Here is a 25,700-nt window from a genome sequence, read left to right as displayed (position 1 = left end):
TTGCTTTGTGAACTTGCAAGTGTTACATAATGTAAACTATCATAAATAGGTCTCTGATCCTTCAATCTGTTTAAATTTAGTATTTTCTTCAAGGACTGATTCACAAAACACCAAATTTAGATCTGATATCAGTCACTTAACAAATATGGGGTTTTGGAGGCCATCGTCTGATCTCATTTCACAGAAGAGAAACTGAAACTCCAAGAGGTGATTACTTGCCCAAGGCTCAAGTTGTGATAGCTTCTTAATAGACTCATAACCTTTCTCATACAGTAGCTGTAAAGCTCAAAAAAGAAAAAAAAAGTATGAAATATTTTGCGGGTGTCTTAGTAGATAGATCTCTGAGTTGGGAGTCAGGAAGACCTGAGTTCAAATGTGGTGTCAGACACTAGCTTTGCTACCCTGGGCAAGTCAATTTAATTAAACAAGCATTTCTTCTGTGTCTGTGTGTCAGGCACTTTGCTAAGCACTGGTGATACAAATGACCTAAAGACAATTCATGTCATCAAGGCGCTTACAATCCAACAGGGGAAGACAAGATGAAAAAGGAAGCTGGAAAGAAGTGGAAGGGGCGGGAACGCCAGGAAGGAGTACTTGGCTTGAGGACCACTGTGTTCCTTGGAGTCCAAACTAAGCCGAGTTGCAGATGGAAAGTGGAGAGTTAGCAGGAGGGTCCAGATTCAGTAAAGAAAGTCACTTAACCTGTGCCTTGGTTTTCTTATCTGTAGAATGGTAGCTTTTGTGTCCTAGGATTGGTATGAGGATCAAATGAGATAATAATTGTAAAGCTTTTAGCACAGTGCCCAGCATATAGTAAATGCCACATAAATGTTAGCTATTATGACTACTATTATTATTATTAAATAATTGACAGTTATTACTGTGCCAATTGAAAGAAAAGGAAGAATGTTTACTAGCCTCTAATATTTAGAAATACATGTAGTTTTCCCTGATATCCCTAATTTACGGGTGTAAATAAAATTGACTTTAGGTGAATTGTTGATTGCATATGCATACCAATTAATATTGTTTCAAAAAGCAAACCCTCTGGGGCAAACCAATAATCTGCTATTGGATCTCGTTGCTCCTGTGCCCCATTGCTGCCTAACTTTGAGGCTAGTGAGACTGAGACGTCATGGCGAGTATTCTCTCATCTTCCCAGCATCTGACAAATACTCTGTCTATGCAAATTAGATTTAGTTGCAGTATTAATGGGATTTCTGGTTATGGATGTTATATCTGCAGATGGGAGGTCGATTGACTTTCCTATATTTTTAAAACTAAGAAGCATCTCATTCTCTTAGCTTTCCAAGGGAGAGACCTCTTTCCTGTAAATTTTGCTCACCATGCTTTTTGGGAACTCCTCAGCACATCATTTAGGTGAGAGTTAGGAGAAAGGAAAAAGCATGGCATAGGGCAGGAAAGGGGAACCTGCGGCCTCAAGGCCACATGTGGCCCTCTAGGTCCTCAAGTGCGGCCCTTCACGGAAGGTTTGCCTCCTCTGTAGGGGTACTGAGAGGGAGTCTTGCTTTTCATCTTGATTCTGACTCCAACAAAGTGATGTTGGAGAGTCACTTAACCTCTCTTGGCCTCAGTTTCCTCATCTGTAAAATGAATTCACTAAACTAGACTCTGCCTTCTTAATGTTCCTTACTAGCTCTAGTATTTTATAATTATATAACTTGAACTATGCTGTACAAATGCAAAACCTCTTCTCCCCCTTCAGCTATCCTCTTCCCCATTAAAGTAAAATCAGCTGCATCAATTGTCCATTTTGTGTTTCTCTGAGATCATGTATGTATATAAACATACAGACACACTTATATATACATGCATATATGCAGATATATACACATATGTATAGACATGTTTTTATATTTGTATATATATGCACATACATATATCAGAATAACTTGGAGACTATTCTTCTAATTTGTGTGTGTGTATGTATACATACACACACATATATTTGTTGTTTAGTCAGTTCAGTTGTGTCTGACTCTTCATGACCCCATTTGGAGTTTTCTTAATAAAGATATGGGAGTAGTTTGCCATTTCCTTCTCCAGCTCATTTTACAGATGAGGAAACTGAGGTGGACAGGGTTAAGTGATTTGCCCAGCATCATAGTATCTGACCTAGTAAGTATCTGAGGCCATATTTGAACTAAAGTCTTCCTTACTCCAAGCTCAGCTCTATCCACTGTGCCACCCAGCTGCCCTACAAATATATATGTGTGTGTACACACACACACACACACACACACACACACACACACACACACACACACACACACACATACATATACCCACGCATACACACACAAGGATGGTATGTGCACAGACAGCTTGCTTGTTTTTTGTTTGTCCATAGTAGTTTGCAAGTTGACTCCTCCATTAGAGATGAGGTCCTTGAAAGCAGAGACTGGCTGTTCTGTTAGATTGCTTTATTTGACCTTTCTCTGAATTCCCAGTACTTATCTCATTGTCTGGAACATAGATGGCCTTTAATAAATGTTTGTCACCTTGACTAGATGACCTCTCTTGTTTTTTTCCATTTTGTTTCTTCTGTCTCTGACATAGTCACAATGTGGATCTCCCTCTTTTGTTAGCTACCACTGACTTATTTTGTTTCTTCTGTCTCTGACATAGTCACAATGTGGATCTCCCTCTTTTGTTAGCTACCACTGACTTATTCACAAACTCCTTTGTTTCTTTTTAATACTCTTTTCCAAATTTCTATATCGCTAATCACCTTCTCTTAAGATTATCTTATGGTATTCAGCTCTGTTTTGGGCAGCTAGGTGGGCATGAAGTTAGGAAGACTCATCTTTATGAGTTCAAATCCAGCATCAGACACTTACCAGCTATGTGATCCTCGGCAAGTCACCTAACCCTCTTTGCCTCAGTTTTCTCATCTATAAAATGAGCCTAAGAAGGAAATGGCAAACCACTCCAGTATCTTTGCCAAGAAAATCCAAAATGGTGTTAAGAGTTGGACATGACTGAAACAACTGAACAAAAACATTCAGCTCTGTTTACTCATAACTCTCTCAAGTTTTTCCAAATCCAGGTATCCACCCTCAGCCATAGACCTTTAATGTTTGCTCTTCCTTCCACTGGGATTTGTTTTCTTTTTCAGGCAACAGGATGAGAGCGTGCATTAAATGGGGTTGAGGCCCTAAAAGACACAGTGCATATCTTTACAGAATTTCAGTTAGTAGAAACTTCACAGGTCATTTACTTCAACCTGTACAAGAAGAGGAATATCTTCAATTACATACCCTACAAGTCAAGACAAGCTGAGTCAACAAGCATTTTTAAATGCCCACTTATGCCAGGCACTATGCTAATCACTCAGCCATTGTTTGCACACTGGCAAGCAGGGGAGTCTATTGTTTTTCAAGACAGCCCATTCTACCTTTGGAGAGCTCAAATTGTTAGGAAGATGTGCCATACATCAAGCTTAATCTGATGCCTTAAAATCTCCACCAAATGCTGCCAAGTTTTATTTCCTGGGAGTAAGCAGAACAAACGGAACAGCACATCCACAAGATAGCCCTTTAATTACTGGACAGCTAGGTGGCATGGTGGATAGAGCACCAGGCTTGGAATCAGGAAGACCTGAGTTCAAATTTGACCTCAGACATTTTAGCAGTTGTGACCCTGGGCAAGTTATTTAGTACCTAGTTCCTAGTTGTGAGAATAAAATGCAATAACATTTATGTAGCACTTTGTAAACTTTAAATCACTATATAAATGCTAATGGTTGTTATTACTAGGATCATTATTAATATTATCATCATTAATTACTTGAAGATAGCTAGCATGCCTCCCTTAGTCTTCTTTTTCCTTAGGCTAAACAGTCTAATTCCTTCAAGTGATCTTAAGGCTCTTCACCATCCTCTGGATACACTCCAATTTATCAACATCCTTTGAATAATGTAGAGTCCGAGATTGAGCATAAGTACCTAGGCATGATCTGACTTTAGCATAATGGAGGTAAACCAAGACTGCCATCTTGGTGAAGCTACAGTGCTCTGTTAAAAGGTTAGAGTCAGGGTTATGCTGAGGGTCAACCCCACTGAAGTTTGCATCATTTTGTGTGTCTGCTAAATGGAAAGTGTTGTTCTGTAAAAATCACCAGACATTTCTTTAAAAAAATTATCACAAATTTAATAATTATCAACAAATATAAACATTATAATATACAAAGAAAAAATAAGAAAGACCATTTGGAGCAATCTTTCAACAAGTTATTGATGCATTTTGCAATTCTTCTTAAACAGCTCTGACATTCTACCCCCTCACCTATCTGAATAGCAAAGATATCGGGAGAAGAAAATAGAAACTCCATGAGGAAAGGAAAACCAAAGCACAGTGGGTAGAATTATGGAGTGGGTCAATTGTTCTGAAAAACAAACAAACTATACCTAATGTCTAAGCTGTGATTCAGTGTCTGCTCTAATAGAGAAACCAGAGCCCGAGGGCTAAGATAAGATATTCAATTCTTCCAATAAAAATGGATCCACAAGTCCCTGGTAAAAACAGCCCCCAAGATGATAAGAAGCAGTCCAGGAAGGTAAAAGCTACCAATAAGAATATTAAAAGCAGTTAGCCAGGAGCTTCCCTGAGGTCTTGGGAATTCTTCCTCCAAAGTCCTAAAACTGGATTTATAACTTCCTTGCTCAGAGGGTCTCAAATTGATCCACTTTGGGGCAAGGTGAACTCAAACCATTTCCAGTCTGCTCTGTTGCTTCACAATTGCTCCAGTTAGAGTTGTGAGAATGTGTGTGTGTAGGGGGTTACCAACACTTCCCAGCTGCCCCTAGTTTCCTCTACCACAACACCCAGAAAGCTACCATTTCGGGTTTTTTTCAGACAGACTTCTGTCAAGCTTGAAGTCCATTAAGTAACCCAGGAAACCTAGGTTGGTCTGTCTGTCTGTCTGTCTGTCTCTCTCACTCTCTCTCTTTTTCTTTATGTGAACTGTAGTCTAACCATGCTTCCCTTATCTTGAACTTGTGAATTGGATTTTTTGAGCCCAAGTATAAAACTAAATTTAAATTTATCCTAATCAGATTTTATCTTATTAGATTTAGCTCAACGTACAACCCTCTCAAGATCTCTTTTGAATCCCAAATGTGTCATACAGCCTCTTAGCTGTGCCTTCTAGCTTTGAGTCATCTTCAAATTTGATAAACACACCATCTCTGCTGTTATCAGAGTAATTGATAAAAATATTAAATAGCAAAGAACCAAGTATAGATACATCCCTGACACAGTCCACTGGAGAAATCCTTCTAAGCTGACATTGAATCATTAAATACTGTGCTTTGCTTCTGTCCTTTTGAACATTTCCTAATCTACTCATCTGCATTATCACCTGTTCCGTATCACTCCATTTTTTGTACAAGAATAGCCTTAAAGATTTTATCAAACTCTTTGCTAAAATCTAGGAATGTATTTAACTCTAGCATTCCCTGTTCTACCAACTTACTAATCCCATTAAAAAAGGAAATAGCAAATGGTGCTTGCCTAATTTATCACAGAGTCAAAAAGTATTCCATTTCTTTTTGATCATCATTGCTTGTAAGCCATTGCCAATAATATTTGAAATGTCATAGGAAATAGGAACATTGCCATTAAATTGGAGAAGGGCACATGTTACCCCACTTTTCAAAAAATGCTAAGAAATCTATAGGCCTTGATTTTCCTTGGAAAATTATAAAATAAATCATTAAAGAGATGGCTAATGATTATTTGGAAGTGAAACTGTGATGCAAAGAGCTACCATGACTTCAGCAAGAACAAGACTATTTGTGTTCTCTTGCATTTTCATGCTATTCATACTTTACCTTTTTTGACAGGATTACTAAACTAATAGTTGAGTGGTATGCCATAGACATATTTTGTCTATATTTTAGCAAAACTTTTAAAAAGAAATTCATACAATTCTTGAGAAGGAAATGGGAAGATGCAGATTAGACCATAATGCAATTGGATAGATTCAGAACTGGTTGGATTGCCAGACTTAATGAATAATTGGTAATGGTCTTTAAGGAGAGGCTGGATGAACATTTTAAAATTTGCCGTGGAGAAGATTCATTTCCTAATAAGTTGGGCTCCATGGTTATTTAGGTCTTTTCCATTTCTAAAATTCTGTTATTCTTTTCCTAGGTGTTCTTCACCAACCTTTAACAAGTTCTACATTTTTTTGAGTAATCAAAGTCAAGCTCAATGTATCACCTCCGTTTAAAAAAATCAGAACCTTTCACCTTCTCCATTCATGTATCATCTCCCTGTTTGCTCTTTTGTTTTAGAGATCATTGACAATGATAGCTCAACTGCAACACTCACCAGTACTTTGACTATTGGCCAGGTCCCTTGAACTCATTAAGGGCAGTTAGGTGCTTTCCTACTATCTCCCTATTTGACTTGGGTAAGAATCCTCTCCTGCTACCCCATTTGTTCTATCCTTCCCAGTCAAAAGAAAATTATCCTAGGCAGAAGAAAAGGAGCACAAATAATTGAACAACTCTAACTTCTATTAGTCTTTTTATAGAGCCATCCACTTAAGCAGTCCTATCTTTTTTCTGATCTTTTGTTTTCCCCAATCTAGCTTTGGAAACCCTTTAAAGATTTTCTTTAGTTTTCTCTGGATCCTCAGGATGTTATGAGTTTTAGAGCTTCTGATATCATCCTTACAGGAAAATGACATCTTTTAAAAATCCACTCCCTGTTATCTATGTTTGATTCTATCTTCTGCACATTTAAAAAAATATTAAATTGTTTGGAGAGTTTACTCTGCATCCATATCAATCTGTTTATGTAACCTTGCCTTTATCCTTTAAAAAAATGTTTATTTGGCTATCCTGTTGGTGCAAGATGATGGTGCAGAGCTCCAAGAAGAGGAAGTTTGTTGCCGATGGCATCTTCAAAGCCGAGCTGAATGAGTTTCTTACCAGGGAGCTGGCTGAGGATGGATATTCTGGGGTAGTAGTTCAAGTTACCCCAATCAGGACAGAAATCATCATCTTGGCCATCAGGACTCACAATGTCCTTGGGGAGAAGGGTTGTTGGATTAGTGAACTGATAGCTGTAGTTCAGAAGAGGTTTGGCTTCCCTGAGGGCAGTGTAGAGTTGTATGCCAAAAAGGTGGCCACCAGAGGTCTCTGTGCTATTGCCCAGGCCAAGTCCCTGCATTACAAACTTCTGGGAGGTCTTGCTGTGCATAGGGCCTGCTATGGTGTCCTCTGCTTCATCATGGAGAATGGAGCAAAGCGATGTGAGGTGGTGGTGTCTGGTAAGCTCAGAGGTCAGAAGGCCAAGTCCATGAACTTTTTGGATGGCCTGATGATCCACAGTGGAGATCCTATCGACTACTACGTCGACACAGCTATGTGCCACATCCTTCTCAGACAGGGTGTATTGGGAATTAAAGTCAAAATCATGTTGCCCTGGGACCCAAGTGGCAAGACTGGCCCTAAGAAGCCCCTGCCCAACCACATGAGCATCGTAGAGCCCAAGGATGAGATTCTTCCTACCACCTCCATCTCAAAGTAGAAGAGTGAGAGTGCCCACTGCATAACAGGACTCTGTGACACCTGGAATGGTGTGCCCGAAGCTCTTCTGTTAAGATCTTTAATAAAATCTTTTCAAAACAAAACAAAATGTTTCTTTATACCTCAGTCTTGAGGTGCAAGTTCCTAATCCTCCTGGACTGTCTTTGCATGTAGAATTTTAGTCCATGAGACTACCTATCCTTTCTATGAATACTTTAAAAACATACTTTCTAAAATCTATGATGTATTTCAGATTATTTCCAGATTTCCTAAAAAATAAAAATTAAGGATTATAGGAACTGGAAACTCGCCAAGTGGAAAGTTTCACTAAGTTCTCTTATAGGCCACAAAAGTAATGTTAATGCAAGATATGTATCAAGGAAGCTCTAATTCAGAGAAATGTTTTATACTAATATATAATGCTACTTTTGAACACTAGGTTTTCCAGAATAAGCATTTATATTTCAATACCTTCTCTAGCTGCCACAGACTGTCCAACCTCCCTGATGTTAGATGGTATATAAGAGCCTCTCATTTCATTCTGTTGCCAAATTTCAATGACTAAATTATCCTAAGTCAAGCCTGTCCCAGAACATTTGGTATTAGCTGGTAGGATTAGATTATAAAGTTCTTGTGGTTGAAGTGGGGGAAGGGTAACATAGAAGAAGGTATGCTCTGGGTAATCACATGCCCTGATTCAGAAGCCTTGCCCACTGTGGCCATCATGTATCTGGAAGTGCTTCTGATGGCATAAGTTAAGTCTTGTTGAGGAGATTAGGAAGCAAACTAAACTAGGTAGGTCAAGAGATAAGGAGCTTCTGGGTACCTCAGCCAGAAATCACTAGAAGCAGGAATTTCTTCATTGGAGAGGATGACTGCCTATGAGGAAAGAGCCCAAGTTTTGTTTTAACTGGCTAAACCGTTGGAATAACCTGAGTTCTCCTTTGTTTTTTTCTTTTCTGTCCTCAGTTTGGAGGAGTAGCCAAGGCAATGATATCCTAGCTTTTAGTCAAAGGAAGTGGGTCGAACATTAGACATTTTAGGCAGTTCAGCACCCTTATTCACGTTTCACTGCTGGCAAGAGGTATGGTGATAGCACCTGCCAGACGGCTTTAAAAGCGGAGCATTGGCAGTGCATGGATCTAGAAGAAGGGAGAGAAACAAATAGACCCTGGTGGAGAGGAGAAACTTTCATCTTAGCAGCATCAGGGAGCAGCGGTCATTGTTGTATTTGTCGTTCCTCTTCAAAGATGACCATGACATCAGGGAGATGATGACATGACTTGCAATTGACTTTGATTTGACTGAGGGAGGGTTGTGCAAGGATACCAGCTTCACTTTCTCCTCCAGAACCATCTGGGTCCAGTGGCCAGATATTCATCAGGAAAACTGGAGATCCCCAGGATGCAAAGGGAGGCCCTGGCCCTTTTAAGCTAAGGTCTTTTTGAGTGAGGCAATGCCCATTCAGTGAATAGGCCTTTTTAAGAAGTGAGCCAAGGGGAAGGGCTAAGATGGCAGAGTAAAAGCAGTGACTTGCTTAAGCTCTCTCTCAAACCCTTCCAAATATGTGTAAAAAATGTCTCTAAACAAATTTTAGAGCAGCAGAACTCACAAAAAGACAGAGTGAAACCAAATTTCCAGCCTAAGACAACCTGGATGGTTGATTGGAAAGGTCTATTGAGCCAGGCTGAGATAAGCGTAGTTCAGCATGGGCCACACAGGCAAAGACTGGGCCTCAGCAAACTTGAAGCCGTCCTTGGAATTGAATCAAAGGGAGCTGTGGTGGTTTCCAGACTTCTCAACCCACAAACACCAAAGACAACTTGGAAGGTCAGTAGGAAAGGTCTGTATGATCATGATGAGAGAGGACCTCAGTCCAGCCCCAGTCCCAACACAGCCCTGGGTGTCAGCTGCTTACAGAGCCCCTCGCCCACAGACTGTGGGGGAATCAAGTGGCTGATCAGAGGGGGACTGCAGGGATCTCTTTGCTGGTGATGGTTATGAGGCAGGATTCTCATGCTTGGATCTGGGTCATAGCTCTGGGTGGTGGTCCCAGGGTGAGGAGGAGTGCTGGCATGGTGGAGCTTGTGGTGGCTATGAAGAAAAATCCTTCTCACAGTTCCAAGGCAGAAAAGAGTGTTTGTGGTCACTCATAGACCAGAGTATAGGACAGAAAGAAGTAAACACCTCACTCCTTATCATACATACCACTTTCGAAGAACTGAAAATTTACAGGTCCCTGGAAGTATCTCTGAAAACAGCTGCACAAAACCCCTGAAGCTTGGGACAGTACATTCTCCACAGAGTTTAAAACTCAAGTAATTGGCTGGGATCATGAGCAAACAGTGCAAAAAGAGTCAGACCATAGAATCTTAATTTGGTTACAAAGAAGATCAAAACATACAACGAGAAGAAGACAACAAAGTCAAAGCTCCTACATCCAAAGCCTGCAAGAAAAAAATGAATTGGACTCAGGCCATGGAAGAGCTCAAAAAGGATTTTGAGAAGCAAGTAAGTAGAGGAAAAACTGGGAAGAGAAATGAGAGTGGAGCAAGAAAATCATGAAAAACAAGTCAACAGCTTGCTAAAGGAGACACAAAAAAATACTGAAGACAATAATACCTTAAAAAATACCCTAACCCAAATGGCAAAAGAGGTCCAAAAAGCCAATGAGGAGAAGAATGCCTTCAAAAGCAGAAGTGACCAATGGAAAAGAAAGTCTAAAAGCTCACTGAAGAAAATACTTCCTTAAAAATTAGAAACAAGCAAATGGAAACTAATGATTTTATGAGAAATCAAGAAATTGCAAAACAAAACCAAAAGAATGAAAAAATAGAAGACATTGTGAAATATCTCATTGTGAAAACAACTGACCTGGAAAATAGATCCAGGAGAGAGAACTTAAAAATTATTGGACTATCTGAAAGCCATTATAAAAAAAAAAAGAGCCTCAACATTATCTTTCAAGAAATTATCAAGGAAAAACTGCCCTGATATTCTCAAACCAGAGGGTAAAATAGAAATGGAAGGAATCCACCAATCACTTCCTTAAAGAGATCCCCAAAGGAAAACTTCTGGAAATATTGTAGCCAAATTCCAAAGTTCCCAGGTCAAGGAGAAAATATTACAAGCAGCCAGAAAGAAACAATTCAAGTATTGTGAAACACCACCAGGATAACACAAGATTTAGCAGCTTCTAGGTTAAGGGACCACAGGGCATGGTATATGATATTCTGGAGGTCCAAGGAGATAGGATTACAACCAAGAATTACCTAGCCAGGAAAACTTAGTATAATCCCTCAGAGTAAAATAATAGAAATTCAGTGAAATAGAGGACTTTTGAGCATTCTTGATGAAAAGACCAGAGCTGAATAGAAAATCTGACTTTCAAATACAATACTCAGGAGGAGCATGAAAAGGCAAACAGGAAAGAGAAATCAAAAGACACTTAATAAGGTTGAACTGTTTACATTCCTTCATGGAAAGATGATATTTGTAACTCATGAGATCTTTTTCGGTATTAGGGTAGTTTGATGGGAAAAATTATACATATATATAGAGATAGATAGACAGAGGGTCCAGGGTGAGTTGAAAATGAAGGGGTGATATCTGGAGAACAAAATTAAGGGGTAAGAGAGGATTGTACTGGGAGAAGGAGAAAGGGAGAGGTAGAATGGGGCAAATTATCTCACATAAAACGGGCAAGAAAAGGCTTTTATAGTGGAGGGGAAGTGGGGGAAGACTTAAGGAGGGAATAATATACACACACAATTGGGTATGGAAATCCATCTTACCCTACAGGACTATAGGGGGAAAGAGGACAAGAGAGCAGGGGGATGATAGAGGGGAGAGCAGATTGGGAGAGGAGGTAATCAGAAGCAAACACTTTTGAGGAGGAACAGGGTCAAAAGAGAGAATAGAATAAATGGGAGGTGGGATAGGATGAAGGGAAATATAGTTAGTTTATTACAACATGACTACTGTGGAAGTGTTTTGCATGACTATGCATGTATAACCTGTATGTCTTCAAAGTGAGGGTGAGTGGGGAGGAAGGAAGGGAGAGAATTTGGAACACAAAGTTTTAAACATAAATGTTAAAAATTGTTTTCACATGCAACTGGGATATAAGATATACAGACAATGGGGTATAGAAATCTATCCTGCCCTACTGGAAAATTGAAGGGGAAGGGGATAAGAGAAGGGGGGTGATAGAAGAGAGGAAAGATTAGGGGAAGGGGGTATTCAGAATGCATGCCTCTTGGGATAGGGGGAAGGATGAGATGGGGAAAAAATTTGGAACTCAAATTCTTGTGGAAGTGAATGTTGAAAACTGAAAATAAATAAATCAACAAATGGGCAGAACACCTTTGGGTAGGGGGAAGAGGACAGGATGGAAGAAGCTGAGTTACCCAACTGGAACTGGACAGTTGGTCCCCATTCAGGCAGCTGGGGCTACTCATAGCCTACCTAACTTGGAATTTACTGGGTAGAAGTCTCTCTTAAAGACCAAGCCTTAAATCCAATTCACTCAGGAGCTCATGGATTAGACTACAATAGGTCCCTGCCCATGTACCACTTATGGTTGTTTTTTGGTCCCCCCCTTGCTCAAAGTGAATGTAAACAGTTTCTCTTTTGGCCAGCAACCCTGAGGGTTTTCCCCTCCCAGTTTGATTTAAAAAAACCCACTATTATTATTAAAGGGGCCATCCCTTGGTTCACTTCTCAAATCAAAGTCAATTGCAAGTCATATCATCATCTCCATGAAGTCATGGTCCTCTTCGAGGACAAAGGACAAACACAACAAGAAGGGTGGATATCAACATGGGTGAACAAGGTCATTAAAATCAAGGACTTGGTCTTTCTGCAGCAAGGAGACCTGAGATTTCTGGTCCTTCATTCTCCTCCATATTTAGTCATTTCTTTAGGGAGTTATTACAATGTTTATAATTTTTTTGTGTTTCAATTTTATCCATTTTACCTGCAGACACTAAGCCTTTCCTTCTCTACTGCCCAGCTTGTTGAATCTCTTAAGTCAGAGCTGTCTTGTAATGGTACTAAAACCATTTAAGTAGCAGAAGGTGCTCTACAAGACTTTTAGGACCTTGCCACTGAAGATGGAGATGAGAGTCATATCTGCTAACGTCTTTGCCATTTAGTCTAGGCTAATTATTTTCCCTAAAAGGTAATATGTACGTGTGTGTGTGTCTGCATATATTATGAAGGTCAAATGAGGTTATATAAACACACACACACACACACACACACACATGCACCCTTCATTTGACTTTCATAACAGCCCTATGAGGTAGCTACTATTATTTCCCCCATTTTACAGATAGAGTTACTGAGGCTGAGGAAGGTAGAATGATTTGCTCTTGATCTACTAAGTGTTTAAGGCAGCATCTGAACTCAGGTCTTCCTGACTCCAGGGCAAGTACTCTTACCCCCAGTGCCACCCAGTTGTCTGAATGAACCAGCAAGCATTTATCTAGCACCTGCTACCTAACAGAAACTATTCTAGTCATTTGGGTACAAAAAACAATAATGAAACAGTCCCTGCTTTCAAGATGCTTACATTCAATAAGAGGACACATACATATGGGGATCATGTACATATATGTCCATATTAAATAAGCAAATGCAGAGTGTAGGGAAAATAAATACAAAACAATTTGAGGAGAGGGAAAGCACCATTGGTTGGATCAATAAAAGCCTAATATAGGATATTGTATTTGAGTGAAGTTTTAAAAGAAACTACAGAGTCAGAGGTGAGGAATGAGTGGTTTTCAGGAATGGTGGGCAGCTTGTTCAAAGTCATGAAGGTAGTAAATGAGGTGTTATAGTTGAGGAATAACAACAGTTTGGCTGAAGCAAAGATTGGAATAATGTATAACAAGGGTGGAAAAGTAGGCTGGGGTCAGGTTTGGAATGGCTAAATGGTAAACAGAGGAGTTTGTCTTTGATCCTGGAGGTAATAGGGAATCACTGGTGTTTGTTGAGAAGGGGAGTGAGATGGTCACTTATGCTTTAGAAATAGCATTTTGGCAGCTCTGTAGAGAAAGGACTGGAAAAAGAGAAAGCTTCAAGCAGATTGATTTGGAGACCATTGCTGAAGTCCACGCAGAAGAATTTTCATCAGTACTATATATGCTCATTTGTCCTAGAAATGTCTTCAAGGACAGCGATTCATCTCCATTTTAGTTTTATTTCTCCCACAGCACTTCCAACACCATTTCTGATGCGGTGCTTGGGTGCTTACGTTTGGGTGCTTGTACTTGGAACCCAATTTCTTCCTAGTCTCAGAAACACTGTCCCTGACAGTTTCTCCCCAGCCCAAGGACCCTATGCTTAGCAATTACTCATGAATGGGCCCCAGAAAGACCCTTATCTCTCTCCCTGGTGCAGTTCCAAACAGCACCTGAAGGATTTATTAGTTTAAACTGGCTTTGTATTGGGTCATAAAGACATTCTTATCCACTACTATACTATCCTACCGCCCTACCTCATTATCTACATCCTGGGCTCCTCATTAGCTGTATTCTAGACTTAAGACATATATATACATATATATGTATATGTGTATATATATGTATATATATATATATATATATATATATATATATATCGTATATGTGTATATATATATGTATATATATATACATATATATACATATATATATACGTATATGTGTATATATATATGTATATATATATACATATATATATACACATATACGTATATATGTATATATATATATACATATATATACATATATATACATATATATATATATAAAACTCCCTACATCTATCTTGTCAAACAAGACATTGATTGGTGGCAGACTGGACAACTCTCAGTTACCCTGAACTCTGGTTGACTTAGTGAAGTAGCAGGCCTAAAACCACACCTCCGTGTGGCCCCCCTTGTGGGCTTTTCCTAGTGAACTCTGGGTAAAACGCCTGCGCAGTAGGTACAAGAAGTGCATGTTCTTTTAAGAGCTGACCACTCCCTAATCCTACCCTGAATACCCTAGTTAGCATATTTGTACATGTTTTATTATATTTTATCCTATATAAACTTTAACTGTACCTCTCTAAGGTTGCAGGATCCTTTAAGAATCCTTGCACTCTGAAAAGCGTAACAATAAACTTAGCCATCTTGGCTTAAAGAATGCTTGAGTCTGTGAATTCATTCCAGATGACCCATGTACTTCAGTCTCTGAGGAGTCACAACCTCTCAACCTCTCAGCCTGCAAATTTCTACTTTTAGTATGGGATTACCAGTTTGGAGAGTAGATGACTATTATGAAAACTAGGGTTTCTTGTTCCCTGGGAATCAGGTTCCTAGTTCTGAGAATTAGAGAAAAAGAACTTGACCATTTGGAAATTCTAAGTTTGCATATGTTTGGGAAACCTGGAATTGGATGAAGGGGCTGGGGAGAGAAATCTCAGGTAGATGAGAAGTGATGTTCAGAGGCAAGGATTCCATATTCAAAGTACAATAGTTTACAATTTCTGAGCAAAGGAAGAAATGAACAAGTAGTACTCAGTATGACTTTACAAAGGACTCCTGTTAAAGTCGGGGTTAAGAAAAGATTGGAAATGAAAAGAAAGGCAGCAACTCAAAAAAGAAGAAACTGTGTCAAGGTTAACATGGCAAAGATTATTTAGGTGAATCTATCTCGAGGGCAAAATCAAAGCAATTTGAGCTAATGTTAGTCAAAGGGGATAGAAAGATGAATGATATATTACACAAATACTCTGTGGCAGAAGAAAGCACCTGCAGTGAAAAAAGTCACAGGGAGGCATGAATTTTTGCTAATTCTTTAGGATATAAGAAAATCTCCATATGGGAAACTCTATCCTTAAAAAAAATCAAAGAAATGTTTTTATAGCTATCTCACAAAACACTAAAAATGGAGGAAACATTTCTTCTTTTTTCCCCTATTGAAAGTTTGTGAGTTTTGATCATTGTTAAATTTATAAGAACAAAGTGGGGTGGAGGGAGAAGAAAAGGAAGGAAACCATTTGAAAACACTTAAACACTTTTTAAATAGCCAAGAAGAAATATAAAAGCTATCTTTAAATAATTTCAATATGTAAAAAAGAAAGTAAAATATTCTTAAAGCAGGCAATGAAATTACAGCATTTGGAAGAACATCTTGTATATTGTTACATACCTGCCAACGCTAAATAGGATTGTTCTGTGGGAGTTTGCCATCCCAGTGATATGTTATATCCTCTTTTTAGACTGGACTGCATTGAAAGAGACATGCTGTTAATGTACAATTAATGCTAAACTACAGCTGTAATGACACTATTAGTGACATGAGCCAAAATTATCACAATAAATAAGAATGAATCTAAGGTGGTACTGAGGAAATTGAGGGAATTGGAGCAGCAAGTGGTTAATTGTGGGAATTGAGTGAACCATACTGACTCCATCTTATGATTCTATTCTGGAGCTAGCTCAGTTCCCTTTCTATTCAACTAAAGGTTTAGTCCAACTTCTGTCTTGTGAGACAATTTCATACAATTGTGGGAATTAGGAGAGAACCTGATAATTGTTTGAACCTGTTGTATTATGTGGCCGGAAAGCTGAACCACCTCTACCCTTAACTAAGGACCTAGGTTATGCTGACCAGAAACCCAGTCAGACCAGAGATTGATACAAGGAATTTTCTCACATTTATACATCTCAAGCAACCTATATGTCTTATCTGAAAACTGGCCCTGTACTGATCAATTAGTTATTGTTTCTGTGTTATTTTGATTGTTTACAGACACGAAGGGAGTGGGATACTTCCTTTTCAGAATTCAGGGAATTGTACCTATTCACTCTCTCTCTCATCCAATTGGAAATCAGATTGCCTAATGTATTGTTTCCTTTTAATTAACTGGCCTTATTTGATTGTTTTTAATGTATATAAGTCTGTCTCACCCTGTATTTGGGGTCTTGGGGCTAGCCCCAAGCTGAGGAAGGAGCCTGGTCCTGATGTTAGGCAGCTGGTATACATTGCTTAATAAATTGATACTTTTAGAAGCTCAAACCTTGTTTCCTCAGTCATTTAATTTTTCACCCACCACAGTACTAACGTATAGGTAAGAAGTTAAATGATAATTGAATAAATAAGAATGTATTAAGAATCAATAAAGTGTAAATACTTTGTAAAATTCAAAGCACTCTAAAGCATGGGAAATCACTACATAGTCTTATATATATTATCAATTATACAATATTTTGGTACATATTTTAACATATCCAAAGAAAACACAAACAGTAGTTTCAGCTTAGAAAGAATTTATCTTCAAATTTTGAAAACAAAGCAAGAAAGGAGGCAGCATGGTACAGTGGGAAGAATGCTAGCTGGTCAAAGAATCTTTTCAGGCATTCCTAAATGGAGAAATGCAAACTAGTAACTACCACAAGAAAAAAGGACTCCAATTTACTAATGATAAAAGAAATACAAATTAGAATAATTTGGAAGGTCAACCTAATATTCATAAAATTGGGAAAATGAAAAAAAATATTTAAAATGCATAGAGGTAAAGTTGTTATTATCTGAAGATGAAACATGCACAGATGACTGAAGAAGACTTTCATCTCTATAAAACTCATTTTATGAGCAGATGCTTTCTGTTATACTGTCCCTAGCAAAAATAGCCTTTGAGTTCTCTAAGAAACTGATGTAGTTCAGGAATTGTTAGGTAACCCTGCTCCCTACTAAGGCTGGAGTGTATTACTTGCTGTGATGTATGTAAATGGAAATATGATGTGACTCCTGGTTGGTGGAGAAGGCTGGACATGATATTCCTTACCTGTATAAGAGATTTACTGAGTTTCTTCCTCAGGTTCTTTGGAGATACCCAGAAGATATTTCAGAGGTTGGGAGGGAGAGGGAGACAGACAGACAGACAGACAGACACAGACACTTTGAGAGCTTCCAACAGGAGGGGAAGCCAGTTATCCAATATGTCCCTGATTTCTATTTTGCCTCCCTAGAGACTTCTGTGCAAAAACTTTTTGATTAGGATAAGGTTTTCTCTCTTGGTTTGAGCTGAGTTCACTCCCAACTGAAGATTCCATTTTTGATGTATTCTAATCTGTAAACTGCCTCCAATATCAGTTTGCTATTTTGCTTGGATAAAAATGTTTACTTGCTATTTGCTATTTGTGATGGTGTTTCATGTAACTAGCATTTGGCCAAAATTTGCTAAGCAAGCAAATATAAACTAAGAGTTACCCTTCTTTAGAGCAAACTTCTGAACTCAGACTCATACCCTAAGACCAGACATATTTGAGAGACTACACACAGATACACACAGACACACACACACACACTTGAATAACACTAGCAGGGGACCCCTCTTGGTGTGGATGGATTGCTGCATCTGGAGTAAGTATCATCATTCTGAGTTCTGAGTTTGAATCTGACCTCAGACATGAGCCATATTACTTTGGGCAAGTCACTTAACTCTGCCTCAGTTTCCTCATTTGTCAAATGAGCTGGAGAAGAAAATGGTGAACCACTCCAATACCTTTGCCAAGAAAACCCCAGATGGGGTCACAGAGTCAGACATGACTGAAAAATGATTGAACAAGAACAACAAACCCCTCTTGGAGACTGGACACTTGGAGAAAAGTTGTCTGAGGATCCAATGAGATAATCATTGCAAAGGACTCAGTGCAGTGCCTAGAACATATATAAAATGCTAGCTATTATGATTAATATCGATGACTCAAAGTGTATGGGGGTTTAATCACTTCACTTGAATAAATTCCAAAGTATATCTCAATGGATTAGATTAATTCACAAGGTTGCTAGCACTGCATTTTAATTTGACTGTTTTCTGACAGCCCCTCTCACAATGACTTGTAGTTATATTTTGTTATTTGCAGCATTTATAGTGAAGCCTCAAAGTTTACAAAAAAAGATTTGCATTTCTTTTACTACTTGGGATGATAAAAGAATAAGCATATGTTAAGTATCTACTAGATGTCAGGCACTGTGCTAATTACTTTACAGGTGTTTCATTCTCACAACAATACTGTAGGTAACTACTGTTATATCCCCAGTTTACAACTGATGAAAGTGAGGCAGACAAGTTAAGTGACTTGCTCAGAGCCACAGAGCTAGTAAGTGTCTAAAGTCACATTTAAACTCAGGTCTCCCTGATTCTTGGCCCAGCACTCTATCTAATGCATGTGTTTTTTTTTAATTTTTAAATTTAGATTGATTTATTTTTTGCTACATTTTTTGGGGGGGCTAGGCAATGGGGCTAAATGACTTCCCCGAGGTCACATAGCTAGTAAGTGTCAAATGTCTGAGGCCAGCCTTGAACTCAGGCCCTCCTAACTCCAGGGCCGGGGCTCTATCCATTGCACCACCTAGCTGCCCTCATTTTTGTTACATTTTAAACTCCAAACTGCCTCCCACCCTTCCTCCCCAACTCATACTAGAGAAGGCCACTATTTGACACAGATACACACGCACACACACACACATGTGTAAAACCATATTACAGATACTTTTATTTATCAGTTCTTTCTCTGGAGAGGTATAGCATCTTCCTTCATAGGTCCTTTGTAGTTGATTTGAAAATTTATAATATTCAGAAGAACTTAGCCATTCACAATTATTCTTCAAACAATATTACAGTTACTGTACACAACACTCTCTTGGTTCTGCTCATTTTACAATTTGTTATTTTATGCAACGTTCTCCATGTTTTTCTAAAATCAACCTGCTCGTTATTTCTTACAGCACAGTAGTATTCCATCACAATCATATACCACAACTTATTTAGCCGTTCCCCAATCGATGGGTATCCTCTCAATTTCCAGTTCTTTGTCACCACAAATAAACTGCTATAAATATTTCAAAATGTATAGGTTCTTTTCCTTTTCCCTGATCACCTTGGGAAAAAGATCCAATAATGGTATTGCTGTGTCAAAGGATATACAAAGTTGGGCACATTTCCAGATTGCTCTCTGAAATGATTATATCAGTTCACTGTCTTACCAGCAGTGTGTTAATGTTCCAAGTTTTTCCAAATCCCCTCTAACATTTGTCATTTCCCCCTTATATCATTTTAGCCAATTTGATAGGTGTGAGTTATCTTAAAGATGCTTTAATTTGCACTTCTCTAATCAATAATGATTTAGAGCATTTTTTCGTACCACTATCAATTGTTTTCATTTCTTCAGTGGAAAACTACCTATTCATATGCTTTGACGGTTTGTCAATTGGGGAATGACTCATATTCTTATAAATTTGACAAAGTTCTCTATGTATATGAGATATGAGATCTTTATCAAAGAAAATATCTATAAAGTTTCCTCAAATTTTCTGCTTTTCTAATCTTGGCTACATTGTTATTATTTGTGTAAAATCTTTTTAATTTAAGTAATCAAAATGATCCATTTTACATCTCATAATGCTCTGTTGCTTGTTTATTCAGATATATTCCATTTTCTTCTAATTTACCTATTGTATCTCCCTTTATATCTAGGTCATGTATCCATTTTAACCTTGTCTAGGTAAATGGTGTACAATATTTGTCTATAGGCAATTTCTGCCAGACTGCTTTCTAATTTTTACAACATTTTTTAATCGAACAGTGAATTATTATCCCTGAAGTTTAAATCTTTACATATGAAACACAAGATTACTATAATCACTTACTACTGGGTATTGTTTGTCTACTTTGTTTCACTGATCCACCTTTATATTCCTTAGCTATTATTTGATAGCTTGGATAATTACTGCCTTATAATATGGTTTAAGGTCTGGTACTGTTAAGCAACCTTTCTCTACATTTTTTTTCCATGAATTCCTTTGACATTCTTGACCTTTTGTTCTTCCAAATAAATTTTATTATTTTTTCTAGCTCAATAATAGCTTGTTGGCAATTTAATTGGGATGGCATTGAATAAGTAGATTAGTTAAGATAAATTGTCATTTAAATTGCCAACCTTTGAACAATTAATATTTTCCCAATTTTAAAAATCCAACTTTATTTCCATAAAAGCTGTCTCATAATTATGTTCATGTAATTCCCAGGTTTGTCTTGGCAGGTATACTCCCAGGTGTTTCATATTGTGTGTGGTTATTTGCAGAGTTTTGTTGGTGATATATAGAAGTGCTGATGATTTATGTGGTTTTGTTTATATCCTGCTATTTTGCTAAAATTTTTGTTTCAACTAGCTTTTTAATTGGATCTCTAGGATTTTCCAAATATATCACCATATAATTTACAAGGATAGTTTTATTACTTCATTGCCCATTCTGGTATCTTCAATTTCTTTTTCTTCTCTTATTGCTATTACTAGTAATAAGATTGAATAATATTGGTGATAATGGGCATCCTTGTTTCACTCCTGATCTCACTGATAAGGATTCTAGCTTATCCTCATTACAAATAATGCTTGCTAATGATTTTAGATACATACGCCTTATCATTTTAAGGGGGAAAAAATCCAGGCAGTGGAGCCAGGACAGCAGAGTAAATAAAGGCAGGGACTTACTTGAGCTCCTCCCAAACCCCCTCCAAATACTCTGGATGTAAAGTGACTCTGGATGAGGAGGACCACTAGCATAGGAGAGCTTCCAGTACAGGTGGAAAGGGAACACTCCTCAGTTCCAGGGCAGAAAAGAGTGTTTGTGGTCTCTCACAGACAAGACAACAATCCAGGAGAGAAGAAAACACCTCTCCTTAGATCATACCACCTTGAAAGGTTTGAAAACTTACAGGACCCTAGAAATATCTCTGAAAACAGTTGAACAAAACCCTTGAAGTTTGGTACAGTGCATTCTCCACTCTGGAAGCAGACCCCTACTTTGACAAAGAGTTAAAAGTCAATTAATAGGCTGGGAAAATGAGTAAACAACAGAAAAACTAAACCTCTGACTACAGAAAATTACTGTCTTGACAAGGAAGATAAAAACACCCACTTAGAAGACAACAAAGTCAAAGCTCCTACACCCAAAGCCTCCGAGAAAAGTGTAAATTGGTCTGAGGCCATGGAAGAACTCAAAAAGGATTTTGAAAAACCAAGTAAGAGAGGTAGAGGAAAAATTAGGAAGACAAATGAGAGTTATGCATGAAAATAATGGAAAATGAGTCAACATCTTGGTAAAAGGAAAAAAAGAAAGATCTATGCATATGTTTTCAAGTGCTTTTTTAAAAAAATATGAATGAGTATTGCATTTTGTGAAAAGCTTTTTCTGCATATGTTGATATAATGAGGTGATTTTTGTTACTTTGATTATGGATATCATCAATTATGTTAATGGTTTTTCCTTATATTAAAGCATCCATGAATTCCTGGTATAAATCCTACTTGGTTAGAGTGTATAATCTTTATGATACTGTTTTGTAGTCTTGTGGCTAGTATTTTGTTTAAGATTTTTGCATCCACATTCATTAGTGAAATTGGTCTATGATTTTCTTTCTCTGTTTTTGCTCTTCCTGTTTTAGGTGTTAGTGCCATATTTGTTTCATAGAAGGGGTTTGAGAGGACTTCTTCTTTGCCTATTATTCCAAATAATTTATTTAGTATTAGAATTAGTTGATCTTTAAATATTTGATAGAATTCACCTGTAAATCCTTCTGGTCCTCATGCTTTTTGCTGAGCAACCTCATTTATGGCTTGTTCAATTTCTTTTTCTAAAATAGGTTTATTTAGATATTCCATTGCCTCATCTATTAATGTAGGCAGTTTATATTTTGTAAGCATTCTTCCATTTAACTTAAATTATTAAATTTATTGGCATAATTTGGCAAAATAACTCATAATAATTGCTTTGATTTCATCTTCATTAGTAGTATATTCACCTTTTTTATTTTTGATGCTAGTGATTTGGTTTTCTTCTTTCTCCTTTTAAATCACATAACCAATGGTTTATCTATTTTATTATTTTTATATAAGCAACTAGTTTTATTTATTTATTCAATGGTTTTCTTACATTTAATTTTATTAATCTAAACTTTAAGTTTTAGGATTTTCAGTTTGGTGCTTAATTTGGGGTTTTAACTTATTTTTCTCCAACAAAAAATTGCATACCAATTTATTGGTCTGCTCTTTCTCTATTTCATTGATGTAAGCATTTAGAGATATAATTTTCCTCTGACTACTGCTTTTGCTGCATCCTATAGGTTTTGGTATGTTGTCTCATTACCATTATGTTTAATAAAATTATTCATTATTTCTATGACTTGTTCTTCAACCCATTCATTCTTTAAGATTAAGTTATTTAGTCTCCAATTAACTTTTTTTAATCTGTGTCTCCATGGTACCTTATTAAACATAATTTTTATTGCATTACGATCTGAAAATAATGTATTAAATATTTCTGCTTTTCTGCATTTACCTATAGAGGTTTTATGCCCTAAAAAATGGTCAATTTTGTAATGGTACTATATGCCAATGAGAAAAAGGTATATCCCTTTCTATTCTCATTCAATTCCCTCCAGATATCTGTCATATCTAGCTTATCTTAGATTTTATTCAATTCCTTGACTTCTTTCATGGTTTTTTTTGGTTAGATTTATCTAGTTCTGAGAGGGCAAGATTGAAGTTCCCCATTATTATACTTTTGCTGTCTATTTCCACATGCAGCTCATTTAAATTTTCCTTTAAAAATGTAGATGCTATGGAATTTGGTGTATATAGATTTAGTATTGATATTACTTCATTATCTATGGTATCTTTTATCAAATTGTAGTTTCCCTTGTTTATCTTTTAATTGAACCTATTTTAGCTTTAACTTTTACTGAGATCGTGATCTTTACATCTGCTTTTTTTTTGCATTAGCTAAAGTACAATAAATTCTACTACAGCTCTTTATTTTTACTCTTTGTGTATCACTAGTTTTTGAATATGTTTCTTGTAAGCAACATATTGTCATATTCTGCTTTTTAATTCATTCTGCTATCCATTTCCATTTTATGGGTGAGTTCATTCCATTTCCCATTTAAAGTTAAAATAACTAATTGTGTATTTCCCTCCACCATCATTTTCCACACTGTTTATCCTTCTCTCCCTTTCTTTTTACCCTAACTTTATTTCTGACAACTGCCTCCCTAATCCATACCCCTTCTGAGAGTCCCTCCTTTAACCTCTTCCCTTGCCCTCCTATTCCTTAATCTACAGATCCTTTTAAGAGTACCTCCCTTGTCTTATTCCCTTGCCCTCTTATTTCTTAATAGGCATGCCCTTCCAAGAGTCTCTGACTTATCCTATGCCCTCATCCTCATATTTCTCTGCAAGTTAAGAAGACTCTTATACCCTTGTAGATGCATATGTTATTTACTCTGTGACATAGTTGTGGTGAGAATAAAGTTCAAACACTACCAGCCTTCCACTTCCTAAGCTCCATTGTAACAGTTCTATTCACACCTAATTTATATGAGATAATTGCTCCATTTTACATCTCCCTACCCAATTTTATTTTTTAGGATCAATCCATCATACTCAACTCAACCCCAAGCCTTCTCTACATATGCTCTTTCAAAGTACCTTAGTAATTCCCATATAAACAGAACACAGATTGACCTTATTAAATCCCTTATAATTGGTCTTTCATGATTACCTTCTTATGTTTCTCCAAATTCTTGAGGTCAAGTTTTCCCTTCAGTTCTGTTCTTTTCATCATGAATATCTGAAAATCCTTTAATTCTTTAATATCCATTTTCCCATGCAGGATTATACTCAGCTTTGCTGAGTAAGTTATTCTTGGTTCTAAACCCAACTCCTTGCTCTTTAGGAAATGTCATGTTCAGCACCTTGATCTTTTAATGTAGAAGCTGCCAAATCTTGTGTTATACTAACTGTAGCTTTACAGTATTTAAATTATTTCTTTTTGATTGCTTATAGTATTTCCTCCTTGACCTGGGAGCTTCTAAACTTAGCTGTAATGTTCCCGTTAGTTTTCATCTTGAGGTCTCTTTCAGGTAGTGATTAACAGATTGTTTTCAATTTCTATTTTACGCTCTAGTTCTAAAACTTTAGGGCAATTTTCCTTAATATCTCTTGAAGTATAGAATCTAGACTCTTTTTTTATCATAACTTTCAGGTCCAACAATTCTTATATTGTGTCTCCTCCATCTGTTTTCCAGGTCAGTTGTTTTTCTAATGAGATATTTCATATTCTCTTCTATTTTTCCATTCTTTTGATTTTGTTTTATTATTTCTTGGTATCTTCTGAAGTTATTAGCTACCCTTTGACCAATTCTAATTTTTAAGGAGTTATTTTCTTCTATTAGTTTTTGGATCTCTTTTTCCATTTGATTGACTTTCTTTTCATAATTTTCATGATTTTCTTGCATTACTCTTATTTTTTCCCTAATTTTTCTTCAACCTCTCTTATTTGATTTTTAAAGTTCTTTTAAAGCTCTTCCAAGAACTTTTTTTTGGACTTGTGACCACTTTATATTTTTTTTCTTTGAAGTAGAAGTATCTATTTTGACCTCACTGTTTTCTGAGTTTGAACCCAGATCTTCTCTATCACTGTAGTAGCTATCTGTGGTCAGGTTCTTACCTTTTAACTTACTCATTTTTTAAGTGGCTTATTTCTTGGCTGCTAACTTTGCATTAGAGTTGAGCTCTAGTACCTAGGCACAGGGGGTAATGTCTCAAGCTTCAGGTTTTTCATGCTATTGTTTTTCCGAACTATATCTGGGGACCCATCCTCAGGTGTTCCTCTCTACCCTATCACCACAAATGTTTTTATTCCCTCTGGCTACAAAATTCAGCTCACATCTCTGCCCTGGAACCTAAATCAGGGACCCCGCCCCATCAGGGACCACAGCCAATGAGGATCCCACTTCTGTAACTGCACTCAGCAGGGAACCAGGCACGTGTTCCCTCCTCTTCTCTCATAGCCGCAGCCTGGGGCTGTGTTTAGTTAGTGCACTGGCCCCACAGGTGGGCCCTGCAATCTTCCCTCGATTAGCCATCTGACCCTCATACTGTCCACCTTAGGAGGTCAGGTGTTCCCTAACATTCCCCCAAGTTGTCTTGGGCTGGACAACTGCTTTACACCAACTTTTAATTATTTCTTCCACTCTAAAGTTCACTCAGGCATTATTTTAAATTCTTTGTGGGTGAATTGCGAATAGCCAAATAACTTTCTG

At 37.4% G+C, this 25,700-nt stretch overlaps 1 pseudogene; it reads left to right on the top strand.

Annotated features, from left to right (window-relative positions):
* The first annotated feature begins 6,885 nt into the window (after window positions 1-6,885).
* LOC110213210 (small ribosomal subunit protein uS3 pseudogene) lies at window positions 6,886-7,563 on the top strand (annotated as a pseudogene).
* Window positions 7,564-25,700: the final 18,137 nt, after the last annotated feature.

This window comes from Phascolarctos cinereus, unplaced genomic scaffold, assembly GCF_003287225.1.
Source record: "Phascolarctos cinereus isolate Bilbo 61053 unplaced genomic scaffold, phaCin_HiC Scaffold_1;HRSCAF=81, whole genome shotgun sequence".
Classification (NCBI taxonomy): domain Eukaryota; kingdom Metazoa; phylum Chordata; class Mammalia; order Diprotodontia; family Phascolarctidae; genus Phascolarctos; species Phascolarctos cinereus.
This window is presented reverse-complemented; position numbering and strand designations above follow the sequence as displayed.